The sequence below is a fragment of the Salvelinus fontinalis genome, chromosome 32, assembly GCF_029448725.1.
Source record: "Salvelinus fontinalis isolate EN_2023a chromosome 32, ASM2944872v1, whole genome shotgun sequence".
In the NCBI taxonomy this organism is placed as follows: Eukaryota; Metazoa; Chordata; class Actinopteri; order Salmoniformes; family Salmonidae; genus Salvelinus; species Salvelinus fontinalis.
In genome coordinates this window covers 37,277,808-37,290,127 of record NC_074696.1, presented here as the reverse complement: position 1 = coordinate 37,290,127, position 12,320 = coordinate 37,277,808, and the positions used below count along the sequence as shown (strand labels likewise).

Below are 12,320 nucleotides of genomic sequence, written 5' to 3'. Positions count from 1 at the left end.
TAAAGCCAATATTTTGGCAATTTGGCTGAAGAAAGCTAACCACTCTCATATTCATAGACCCGAGCTATGGATGCAAGGACTGTCCATCCATGATATCAAAATTAGTTTTAGCCACGTTTTCAGGCTACACAGTGTTTGATTACAATTACGTAAAGTAAAACAAGCATGTATGGGTTCTGATGAGGTATGAGAGTTGAACTAAGCTTATGAGGCATGGATCAATCAAGGGGTAGGACTATTAGAAATTAATTTCAAAGACCATAAATTGATGTACAAATCGCAAGTTGCCCCTTTAATTGTATGCAGGCTACACACTCCGGATAATACTTTCAGTTTCGAGATTCTACTTAAGAAGCTTCACCCATCCTAGTTTTTAATGATGCAGCTGACTACTGAATTTTCATTGGCTCAAAAGTAATAGTATATTAATGCCAAGCCATTCTGTCCCTGGTTAGTTGCTTTCGGCGCAAAACATCGGCGGAGGACTAAGGTGCTCAGGAGTATAGGACGCAATTTCACTTGAATGTAATTTAATATTTTTCAACAACGAATCAAGATGAGGAGCTTTGTCGTTTTAGGCATAGGCCTACTATTTTTCGTTCACGCGGCATATGCAGGTAAAGTATATAGCCTAGGCTATAATTCTGCTTTAAAATGTCACATTTAAAATTAGATGAATGTGTTGTTTGCACCTCACGTTTTTGTTTAGATGTCATAATTTTCCCGAAGAGATAATCCACAACTAACGTTATTACATATACAGTGTTACACAGTCAATGCTAATACCAGTTAAGGCCTAGATGTTTAGATACATGTGTCCAGTGAAAACAAGGTGCCATCAAATGTTTTTAGAAGGTCATGATGGCATTCGGTCATTTTTACCCTGTTTTTAATATACCCCTTTAATTAAGGTAGCCTACAATACTGCTGTTCAATTAATATTTCAATGGGCCTATTGATTATTGAAGAATATAACTTAAATGCTGCATATGACATAGAATTGAGACTCTGTGGGATACATTTGTTTTCTCAGATGTATGTCTTGGTTGGTAACGTAAGTGAGAATCTTATGTGTTTTACATTAGAAGCCAACAACGTGTTCTGCCAGAAGTTTATAATCAGGAAATGACATTAATTTACTCAGAGGAGCAAATCGTTTCATGGCTCATTATGTGTAAGCGAATTGTAATTATGTTTAATAAACACATTACTCCCAATGATCTGTACTTGCAGTGAAACATACAGCGGTAACGTTACTCTGTTTAATGTCTATGAGTTTAATGCCAAGTACCAACAATGGCCACTACTGCACCACAAAATTAATTTCAGTCATTGTGACCCATAGAGAACGATAGAGGCCTCTAGTGTCCAAAAGGTCATATTAGCATTGTCAGCGCGATTGAAGGATTCCATCATTAATGTAGTCAACTACATTTAGATTTGAGTCATTTAGCAGACGTTCTTATCCAGAGCGACTTACAGAAGCAATTAGTGTTAATTGCCTTGCTCAAGAGCACATTGACAGATTTTTCACCTAATCGGTTTAGGAATTCAAAACAGCAACCTTTTGGTTATTGGCCCAACACTCTTAACCACTAGACTACCTGCCGTGGGAATTCCAACTTCATTGGCTGATCCCTCCTGGTGACCATGTTAGTCATGTCCAACCAGGTGTTTCTGGTATGATACTGTATCAAGGGGGAAATAATTTTTAACTTTGTTTTAATCTTTCAACAATTGTAGTGCAAGCTATTCAAACCCTGGCGAATTAAAAGCTTCAAATAAAATTGTACTTTTAGATACATTTATAAACATGCTAAACCATTCAGTTAAGATCGGTTTATTGCCACCCTTTTAATCAGTTCAGGAGCTTGTACTGTGGTAGGTGGAGTTCAAATAGGGAATCAACTGCAAATGCAACACTAGGCATTGCATTAAATCAAAAAGGAATGGTAAATAGCGAGCATATCATAATGAGTGACTCGTACACTACTCTTTTCCAGGAGTACATTCCTATCAGTACATCTACACAGCAACATTTGGAATACCAGAGTTTCCAGAATTTGTAGTTGTGGGTTCAGTGGATGGGCAACAGGTCAATTACTTTGACAACGAAATCAAGGAGGTGATCCCCCGACAGGAGTGGGTGAAAGGAGCAGTTGATGCAGACTTCTGGAAGAGAAATGCACAGATTTTTGGTGGATCGCAGCAGGTCTTTAAAACTGACGTAGAGATTCTAAAACAACGCTTCAATCAGACTGGAGGTGAGTTAACCCTAACTATGTTTTTGGGGATAAATGTATTCATTATTTGGACTGTTTTTCTTGGTTATTACAGTAGTAATACTGTAAGTGTTAAACTAATTTGTTTGTTTATTCAAAGTGGTGGGTTGTTTGATAGCTAAGCGGATGCTTTATTATAGCGCTAGGTGTGCTCAGTCAGTTGTCTTATGCTTTAGTCCGCAGGGTTGCATTGTGGGACAGTAGATCAGATAAATAGACCCCCACTTACTGTAGAACTGTGTTATCCACACGGCTCAGCCGTGTGTTCCCCCTCTGGCCCCCGCAGTAGAGCTGTAGTCTCCTCAGCCTCTGAGTGTCTCTCTGATCTGATGGGACAGTAGAGAGAAGCAGAGCACTAGTACATGATGATGATGATGTCTTTGGTCTTCTCTGTTCTAATGGACCAAAGCTCCCAGTGACTCCCTGTGGGCTCTGCTGCTGGAGCTGATCAGGTCTCTCAGGGGAACTCTCTTCTAAGGGCTTACCCCATTTTAGTCGACTGTTTGGTCGAAAGGCTTTTGGTTGACCGAGATTTCTTTATTCAAGCAGTTTTTTTCATGTTGCACAAACCACCTGTCTGATTGGCTCCTGTCTCAGTAGACTCATCCATTGGGTGATGGCACAGTCCATCAAAGACATGTGTTACTGAAATTGTATATGTTTCTATTATCTAAGAATAATGGTGCAACACTAATAAATATAGTGTTATTTTATAACAAATGCTCTTTCTCCCGCTTTGGAGAGCGGTCGCATTCCAGGATTCTGAAACGTGTGCTGTTGAATTGGCGCCTTTCCCTATATGTTGCTATATCCATAATAGCAAAGTTAACCAGCATATTGGTGTTGAGAACCATGCAGAGGAGATGAGGAAACAGGCCCTGCCTTAATTGTCTAACAAAATTGAGGAGAAAGGAAACCCTAACTTAATTAGGTCTATAATCAATATCCTAACTTTTAAATGTTTCTTTACTTCATAAATCACCCATAAATAAGACAGATACAAATTCCTTTGCCTGTTTGAGTGTTTGTTTAATAGCCTACTGATTCCATGAGCACCAAGCCTCATGCAACTGCAAAATGTCAGAATTTAAAAAAAGTCTCTAAATATTTGTTGTGCTTTAAAAATGTTTTTCATTAGAAGAGACTCTCTGATATTACTTATAATTGAATGAGTGTTTAAACTGTTAAAAAGAAAAATGCTATTGCAACCTTTTTGCAATAAGGAATTCAGACTTAAAGCTCAAGATAAGTGTTTACTACCAAGGATACAGTCAGCTGAGAACTTTCTAAATGTTTACACAACACATTTTATACTCTTCTCTTGTAGGTGTCAACTCTCCAGCTATACATTTTATTATACTCTTCCCTTGTAGGCGTCACCTCCCCAGCTATACATTTTATTATACTCTTCTCTTGTAGGAGTCACCTCCCCAGCTATACATTTTATTATACTCTTCCCTTGTAGGCGTCACCTCCCCAGCTGTACGTTTTATTATACTCTTCCCTTGTAGGAGTCACCTCCCCAGCTATACATTTTATTATACTCTTCCCTTGTAGGCGTCACCTCCCCAGCTGTACGTTTTATTATACTCTTCCCTTGTAGGCGTCACCTCTCCAGCTATACGTTTTATTATACTCTTCCCTTGTAGGAGTCACCTCCCCAGCTATACATTTTATTATACTCTTCCCTTGTAGGCGTCACCTCCCCAGCTATACGTTTTATTATACTCTTCCCTTGTAGGAGTCACCTCCCCAGCTATACATTTTATTATACTCTTCCCTTGTAGGCGTCACCTCCCCAGCTGTACGTTTTATTATACTCTTCCCTTGTAGGCGTCACCTCTCCAGCTATACATTTTATTATACTCTTCTCTTGTAGGCGTCATCTCCCCAGCTAGACATTTTATTATACTCTTCTCTTGTAGGCGTCATCTCCCCAGCTAGACATTTTATTATACTCTTCTCTTGTAGGCGTCACCTCCCCAGCTGTACGTTTTATTATACTCTTCCCTTGTAGGAGTCACCTCCCCAGCTATACATTTTATTATACTCTTCCCTTGTAGGCGTCACCTCCCCAGCTGTACGTTTTATTATACTCTTCCCTTGTAGGCGTCACCTCTCCAGCTATACGTTTTATTATACTCTTCCCTTGTAGGAGTCACCTCCCCAGCTATACATTTTATTATACTCTTCCCTTGTAGGCGTCACCTCCCCAGCTATACGTTTTATTATACTCTTCCCTTGTAGGAGTCACCTCCCCAGCTATACATTTTATTATACTCTTCCCTTGTAGGCGTCACCTCCCCAGCTGTACGTTTTATTATACTCTTCCCTTGTAGGCGTCACCTCTCCAGCTATACATTTTATTATACTCTTCTCTTGTAGGCGTCATCTCCCCAGCTAGACATTTTATTATACTCTTCTCTTGTAGGCGTCATCTCCCCAGCTAGACATTTTATTATACTCTTCTCTTGTAGGCGTCATCTCCCCAGCTAGACATTTTATTATACTCTTCTTTTGTAGGCGTCACCTCCCCAGCTAGACATTTTATTATACTCTTCCCTTGTAGGCGTCACCTTTCCAGCTATACGTTTTATTATACTCTTCCCTTGTAGGCGTCACCTCTCCAGCTGTACGTTTTATTATACTCTTCTCTTGTAGGCGTCATCTCCCCAGCTAGACATTTTATTATACTCTTCTCTTGTAGGCGTCACCTCCCCAGCTGTACATTTTATTATACTCTTCCCTTGTAGGAGTCACCTCTCCAGCTATACATTTTATTATACTCTTCCCTTGTAGGCGTCACCTCCCCAGCTGTACATTTTATTATACTCTTCCCTTGTAGGAGTCACCTCCCCAGGTATACGTTTTGTTATACTCTTCCCTTGTAGGTGTCACCTCTCCAACTGTCACGACTCCGACCGAAGGTGACTCCCCTTCCCGTTCGAGTGGCGCTCGGCGGTCGTCGTCACCAGCCTACTAGCTGCCACTGACTCTTTTTACTCCCCCTCCTTTTGTGTTTATTTGTTGCACCTGTGTTTAGGTAATTATAATTAGTTGGGCTTTATTAGTCAGCCAGCCCGTACGTTTCTTTGTGCGGGATTGTTCAGTTGTAGTTTTGGATTCGGGAGTAGATGAACGTGTTTGTATCGTTCCTCGATTGTATTTTGGACTGTGTATTGGGACATTTGTTTGGTACACCCAGTGTTTCCGTGTGGACATTGTTTTGCCGGTTGTGCATTAAAAGGCACTATATTGAACTCTCTGCTGTTCCTGCGTCTGACTTCACACCCCCCGACACCCAGAGCGTTACACCAGCTATACATTTTATGACCCCAATGAGTTTCCCTTCTCTCCCCTGTGGAATGTCCATGGTCCTCTCTTTGTTTAACCAGATGTCAGAATCACACCCTGTCCATCTTCATTGTCCTGGGCCTGACACTGCTCTCTGATCCTAGGCAATTTCCTCTTATCTGATTAGGTCAACCTTACTAAATTAGTATTCACACAGTTTCATGGTCTAAACTCCATTAATACTCACAGTAATCATTCACTAAACAGGATACAAACTAACTACAGTTTAACTTGAAGCGTGTTACATTCTAACAGGATCCATCAAAACTGTTCCAAACGGGCAGAACAATTACATTGTAATTTAACGGCACCTGTTTGTCACACAATATGCAGGCAGCTCTTGTTCCTATACCCTCCTTTTCTTGATCTCCTCCTCGTTGTTATTATTACTATTATTATTATGATCATCATTATAATACGAATGTCATTATCATTAGTAGGCTTAGTAAAGTAGTATCCTTGTATAATCACCATCGAGCTGTAGGGCTAAGAGCGTGTCCTGTTTATTATTAATACCGTAACTTACTGAGGCTTATTTCAACATATAGGCTACTGTATCAATCAATCATTGGTTCATGTCATCACACAGACGAGTCATTCGTGCTTCGAAATGCAATTAAGCATTTTTGTTTTAAAACAAAATAACAAAGGGAGCTTTGAATAATTAGCCTAAACAAGAAATAAACCGTAATTCACGAATGCATGCAACTGTTTTTAGTCTTTGTTGTAATAAAGGCTTTATATATTTATTTATCTCGTTAGAACAGACCCTCTGGTACACTTATAATTTATTCAGTGTTGTTCCAAATAATATTGTAATCTAACAGCACCTGTTTGTCACACATAATACTCAGACAGTACTTGCTCCTCCACCCTCCTTTTTCATGATCTGCAGTAGTTTCTACAACTAAGTCACATGTCTTCCACACATCTGACTTCCCCTTTCCCATCAGAGCAAACAGTAAACATTCCCCTGTTTCAAGTTTCTTTTTCACGTCCTCCACATCCATTTTGCTGTGTTTTGGTGTTCGGAGTTTGTGAAAACCAATTTATTCATGGGATTATGATAGGCTAGGTCATGCTCTATTTGTCACGTGCATGCCGAGCATACCTGTTGCACGTAAAGAGAGCAAGGGTTGAGAGAATAGGGAATGTTTTTTCTAAACGATTTCATATCTTTTCAGTCAGAGAAACAAGTAAGAAACTAAATGGCTGTAATTATGTTGCATCTTCAGCAGCACGGACAGCGTGATAAACACTTGCTGTGTTGTGGTGCCTGTTTGCTGCAGCAGGGAGGAGAGGAGACAACGTGCGCCATTGAGAGATAATCTTCCTCATGTTAGTCTCTCCATCTCTCTCTCCTGTTGTACCTGACTGACCAGAGGATCCTCTTGCACTTCCTCTATCTCTGACATCATCACTAGAGGACGGTCTTCATTTATCAACAGTGTTTTATTCATTTACACACCTCACTGAAAACTACAGTCCTACACAACATCCATTTGTTAGAATAACACTACTGTACTGAACACAATGTGGATCTTCAACACAGTAGATAGAACCAAGCCAACATCAGCTGGTGTAGAATGGATCCACACTGAGTCTCCTCATCACCTCTCTGTCTCTGTGGTGAAGGTGTGACATCATCATCACACTGTAGAGGTCTGAGCTGATCTGTTTTATTCCAGTCTGGTTGAACAACTAATACATGATGATATAGATCCCACTGGCAGACTGAATCTGAAGAACAGATGGAGCAATGCACAGTGTTAATGATCCTCCCCCCTCTGTCTCTCAGGTGTGCATATTGTTCAGAATATGTACGGCTGTGAGTGGGACGAGGACACTGGAGTCACAGAGGGGTTTATGCAGTTTGGATATGATGGAGAGGATTGTGTGGCATTTGACCTGAAGACCAAGACATGGATCGCTCCAACACCACAGGCAGTCATCACCAAACACAAGTGGGACAGAGACATAGCTTACAATGAGCAGCAGAAACGCTACCTCACCCAGACCTGCATTGATTGGCTGAAGAAGTATCTGGACTATGGGAAGAGCACTCTGAAGAGGACAGGTACAGAGACGCATGACGTGACGGAACTCCACTGACAGGAATTATGTGATATTTCATTTTCAGGAATCATTTCAAAATCAGTTGTTTTTAAGTCACATGAGATTAGCATTATCTTTAAAAACATGTATCATTTATCTGTCATTCTCTTTCTACTGCTACCATCTCTGTCATTTTCTCTCTACTGTTACCCTCTGTCATTTTATCTCTACTGCTACCCTCTCTGTAATTTTCTCTCTACTGCTAACCTGTCTGTGATTTTCTCTCTACTGCTACCCTCTCTGTAATTTTCTCTCTACTGCTAACCTGTCTGTGATTTTCTCTCTACTGCTACCCTCTCTTTCATTTTCTTTCCCATCTCTATCTGTGTGCGTCTGTGTAACGGATTTCCTCCTCTTCATCCGAAGAGCAGGGATTCGACCAAAACGCAGCGTTGTGAAATGACATATTATTTATTTAAACAAGACAAAAAACGAACTATCCTTGATACTAAACAAAATAACAAAACGATGTAGACAGACCTGGACGTAAGAACTTACATGTAACGAAGAACGCACGAACAGGAAAAATGACTACACAGAACGAACAAACAAACCGAAACAGTCCCGTGTGGCGCAACATACACAGACACAGGAAACAACCACCCACAACAAACAATGTGAAACCACCTACCTTAATATGGCTCTCAATCAGAGGAAACGTAAACCACCTGCCTCTAATTGAGAACCATATCAGGTCACCCATCAACCAACATAGAAACACATAACATAGACTGCCCACCCAAACTCACGCCCTGACCGACTAACACATACAACAATAACAGAAAACAGGTCAGGAACGTGACAGTCTGTCTATTACCCCTCTCAACATTACACTACACTCTCTTCCGTTCCCCCCTTCTCTCTCTCCAGTCCCTCCCTCAGTGTCTCTGCTCCAGAAGACTCCCTCCTCTCCAGTGACCTGCCACGCTACAGGTTTCTACCCCAGTGGAGTCAAGGTAGTCTGGATAAAAGATGGACAAGAACACCATGAAGATGTGGAGAATGGAGAGACTCTTCCCAACGATGATGGAACCTTCCAGAAAAGCACCCACCTCACAGTGACGTCTGAGGAGTGGAAGAACAACAAGTATCAGTGTGTGGTTCAGGTCACTGGTATCAAGGAGGACTTCATCAAGGTTCTGACTGAGTCTGAGATCCAGACCAACAGGGGTAAGAGGGAGATATTAAAATGTACACTATACCCAACCCTCCTACTGAATGTACCCATTATTCCTCATTTGTTCACTCATCTGCTCAGTACAGCTACCTGTCTGACTGCATGTTCTCATTGACCTCCTGACATTTTTATCAACATTGAGGGATGCTGCTTGGAATTAATTTGAGATAAAAATGTATAATCTAGCATTATTGTCTGAATGCTCTGTTCTGATTATTACAGGTGCAAATGAACCAAACACCATTGGCTCCGGCCCCATCATTGGAGTTGCTGTAGCTCTCCTGGTCGTTGTTGTTGTTGTTGTTGGGGTCGTCATGTGGAGGAAGATGTAGAAGAACGAGAAAGGTGTGAGGAGAGAAAGACCTCTTTCTATTGTCATATGTAGGATACACTGTCATATTAGATATTATCAGTTGTGATGTAGTTTAGAAGTAGTAGCCATAGTACTGGTTTACAAGTAATACTATTGTACAGTCTAATTAGTGATGGTAGAAGTGTGTTTGATTTGATCTGATTCATGTAAATAAAGAGTCATGTTGTGTGACGTCTGCAGTAGGAATACAGGATTCAGAATACTGTCATACATGATGTTCTCTTGTAATATTTCAACAAAGCCAGAGTCAATAATAACATGACGTTTATCTCTGTTTCAGGCTTTGTTCCAGACAGCTGTATGTGGGGACCTTCATGCCATCAGAGCCTGACGTATGTTGAACGTTGAACAAGAGACCTCGGTTTATTGTTTTTGTAAAGTTGTGTCTGTTTCCTTGTAAAGTTTGATTTGATATACTTTTAGATTTTGGATCCCACGACTTGGGCTCAGTTGCTGTGAACGCAACTGTCTGATCCTGCCAGATTCCATGTAAAGAGAGAGATAGCCTAGTTGGCTCTGCAGTCTCAAATGGAGGTCCTATTGAACGTTTTAAACGCTGCAGGAGCTGTGTTAATTTTGCCTTATCCCGTTACAACGTGGAACGCCCAGACTTTATTTTATTTAAATGTTTTTATTTAACCTTTATTTAACTAGGCAAGTCAGTTAAGAACAAATTATTATTTTACAATGACAGCCTACCCCGGCCTAACCCGGACGACGCTGGGCAAACTGTGAGCCGCCCTATGGGACTCCCAATCACGGCCGGTTGTGATACAGCGCGGGATCAAACCAGGGTCTGTAGTGACGCCTCTAGCGCTGAGATGCAGTGCCTTAGACCGCTGCGCCACTCAGGAGCACCACTTTGACAGCCCCCCAAAATATCACACAAAAACGTATAAAAACTGGCACAAATCTCCAGTTCTTGTACAGATGTGGTGGTACAAGACAATGAGTGCTCTTTCTCCAGCTCCACGGGCTACAGTTCTACTGTGACAGAGCTAAGGCGCATGCTGTTTCACTTTTTAACCAGATATTCAACTGACTAACAGGCCAGATACAGTAGTGTCGTGTCTTTACTATCATTAAATTGAAGACTTATAGTTTTTATCAAAGATTCTCTGTAATTAGTTATTAAACTGATTAACTGATTAACTGATTAATAACGTAACTAATTAACTATGAAGTTGGGGCACCAAAGAAAAATATTCAGATTACAAAGTTATCATTTCCTAAAATAACTTTTCAGATATTTTATCTGATCAATTAGTCTTTGAATTAATTATTTACTTTACCTCACGTTAGTCTCATTCCAAACGTCGTAAATTGTTGGTTATCTGCACGAACCCAGTCTTCACTATGAGTCATCCCTACATCAATTGTCTTAAATCATTTATTTATTACTAACTAAGTAATTCACAGAAATGCATAAGCAAACAAACAAACTTAAAATGGTTACATGAAATGGTAGGAGAATAAGCCCTAGTGGGCTGAACCGGCATGGCGGCTTGTTCGACTAAGAAGTTACTACAGAGTTCATAATTATAACAATTGACATGCTAATCCTTTACACATGAACGCTCACTCATTAGGGAACAACTGCAATCAATATATATATATTTACGCTCAGTGTGTCGTCTTGATCGCTGGAGAAAAGTTTGTTTCTGTTGGAGAGTTTCGTCCGTCTTTCTCTGTCTTGGTTAGAGGAGATAGTTCAGAGTGACATTCGTTATAGAATGGATGTTTCGGCGGTTGTCGTTCTTCGCGTTCAATGATACCGAATTCCTAGCTGCAGACTAGTAGTCAATATCAAAGACTTGTTCTTATTCGTCTAAGAGTTTAACCACGTGGTATGGTTAACAGATTCAGCAGTGGTACACAACCTTCGTTCTCCTCCTAATGGAGAAAAAACATGGTCTAGTGATAATTTCTCAAGTTGAGTTTTTATTAGGAATTGCAGAAAGGGGCTGTCCCAGCATGTCTTACCCAACTGGGCTCAGGGGCGGGTCCTCAGATTTAGTTCAAATCAAAAGGGATTGGATTTTTCTTCATTAAACAGTCCAAAATCATATTACACAATTATACAAACAGTATCATACTCACTCATTCATCGTATACAACAATTAGATGTAAACCTCATATCTGAGGCTATTATATAAACAGTGGTATGGTACTGTAGCCACACAGTCTCCCAAGTTGTGACAAACGGACCAGTTAATAGCTGGAATCTTCACCGATCCTTTATACTTTTTCAGGAACATGAAATGTGTTCGTACCTCAAGTTCTGTGACGTGGAAGAAATCCCTTTGTTCTGAAAGTGTACCCTCTCTCTAATACTGTTTGGCCATGAGGAGATTCTCAGGAATTTACAACGTCTCTCTGTGACCACAGCAGCCTAGTTGTAGGGGGCAGGGAGAGGGGGATGGGGCTTGCTATACCCAAGCAGGCAACGTCATGACAGTAGGTTATAAAACACACGTGACCCATGACTGTTTCAGTATTATAAAGATATAGTCCACATATAATATATGGTAATATACAGCATTAAACAGACACTTAAGCGATTTAGTCATGCGTAGCTTAACCTCTTTCTAAATACAGTGGGGCAAAAAAGTATTTAGTCAGCCACCAATTGTGCAAGTTTTCCGACTTAAAAATATGAGAGAGGCCATTTTCATCATAGGTACACTTCAACTATGACAGACAAAATGAGAAAAACAATTCCAGAAAATCACATTGTAGGATTTTTAATGAATTTATTTGCAAATTATGGTGGAAAATAAGTATTTGGTCAATAACAAAAGTTTCTCAATACTTTGTTATATACCCTTTGTTGGCAATGACAGAGGTCAAACGTTTTCTGAAAACCTTGTGAAGACTTAAACACACTGTTGCTGGTATTTTGGCCCATTCCTCCATGCAGATCTCCTCTAGAGCAGTGGTGTTTTGGGGCTGTTGCTGGGCAACACAGACTTTTAACTCCCTCCAAAGATTTATGGGGTTGAGATCTGGAGACTGGCTA

General features: G+C 40.5%; 1 pseudogene; it reads left to right on the top strand.

Annotated features, from left to right (window-relative positions):
• Nucleotides 1-213: 213 nt before the first annotated feature.
• LOC129830596 (class I histocompatibility antigen, F10 alpha chain-like) lies at nucleotides 214-9,774 on the top strand (annotated as a pseudogene).
• The last annotated feature ends 2,546 nt before the right edge of the window (nucleotides 9,775-12,320 follow it).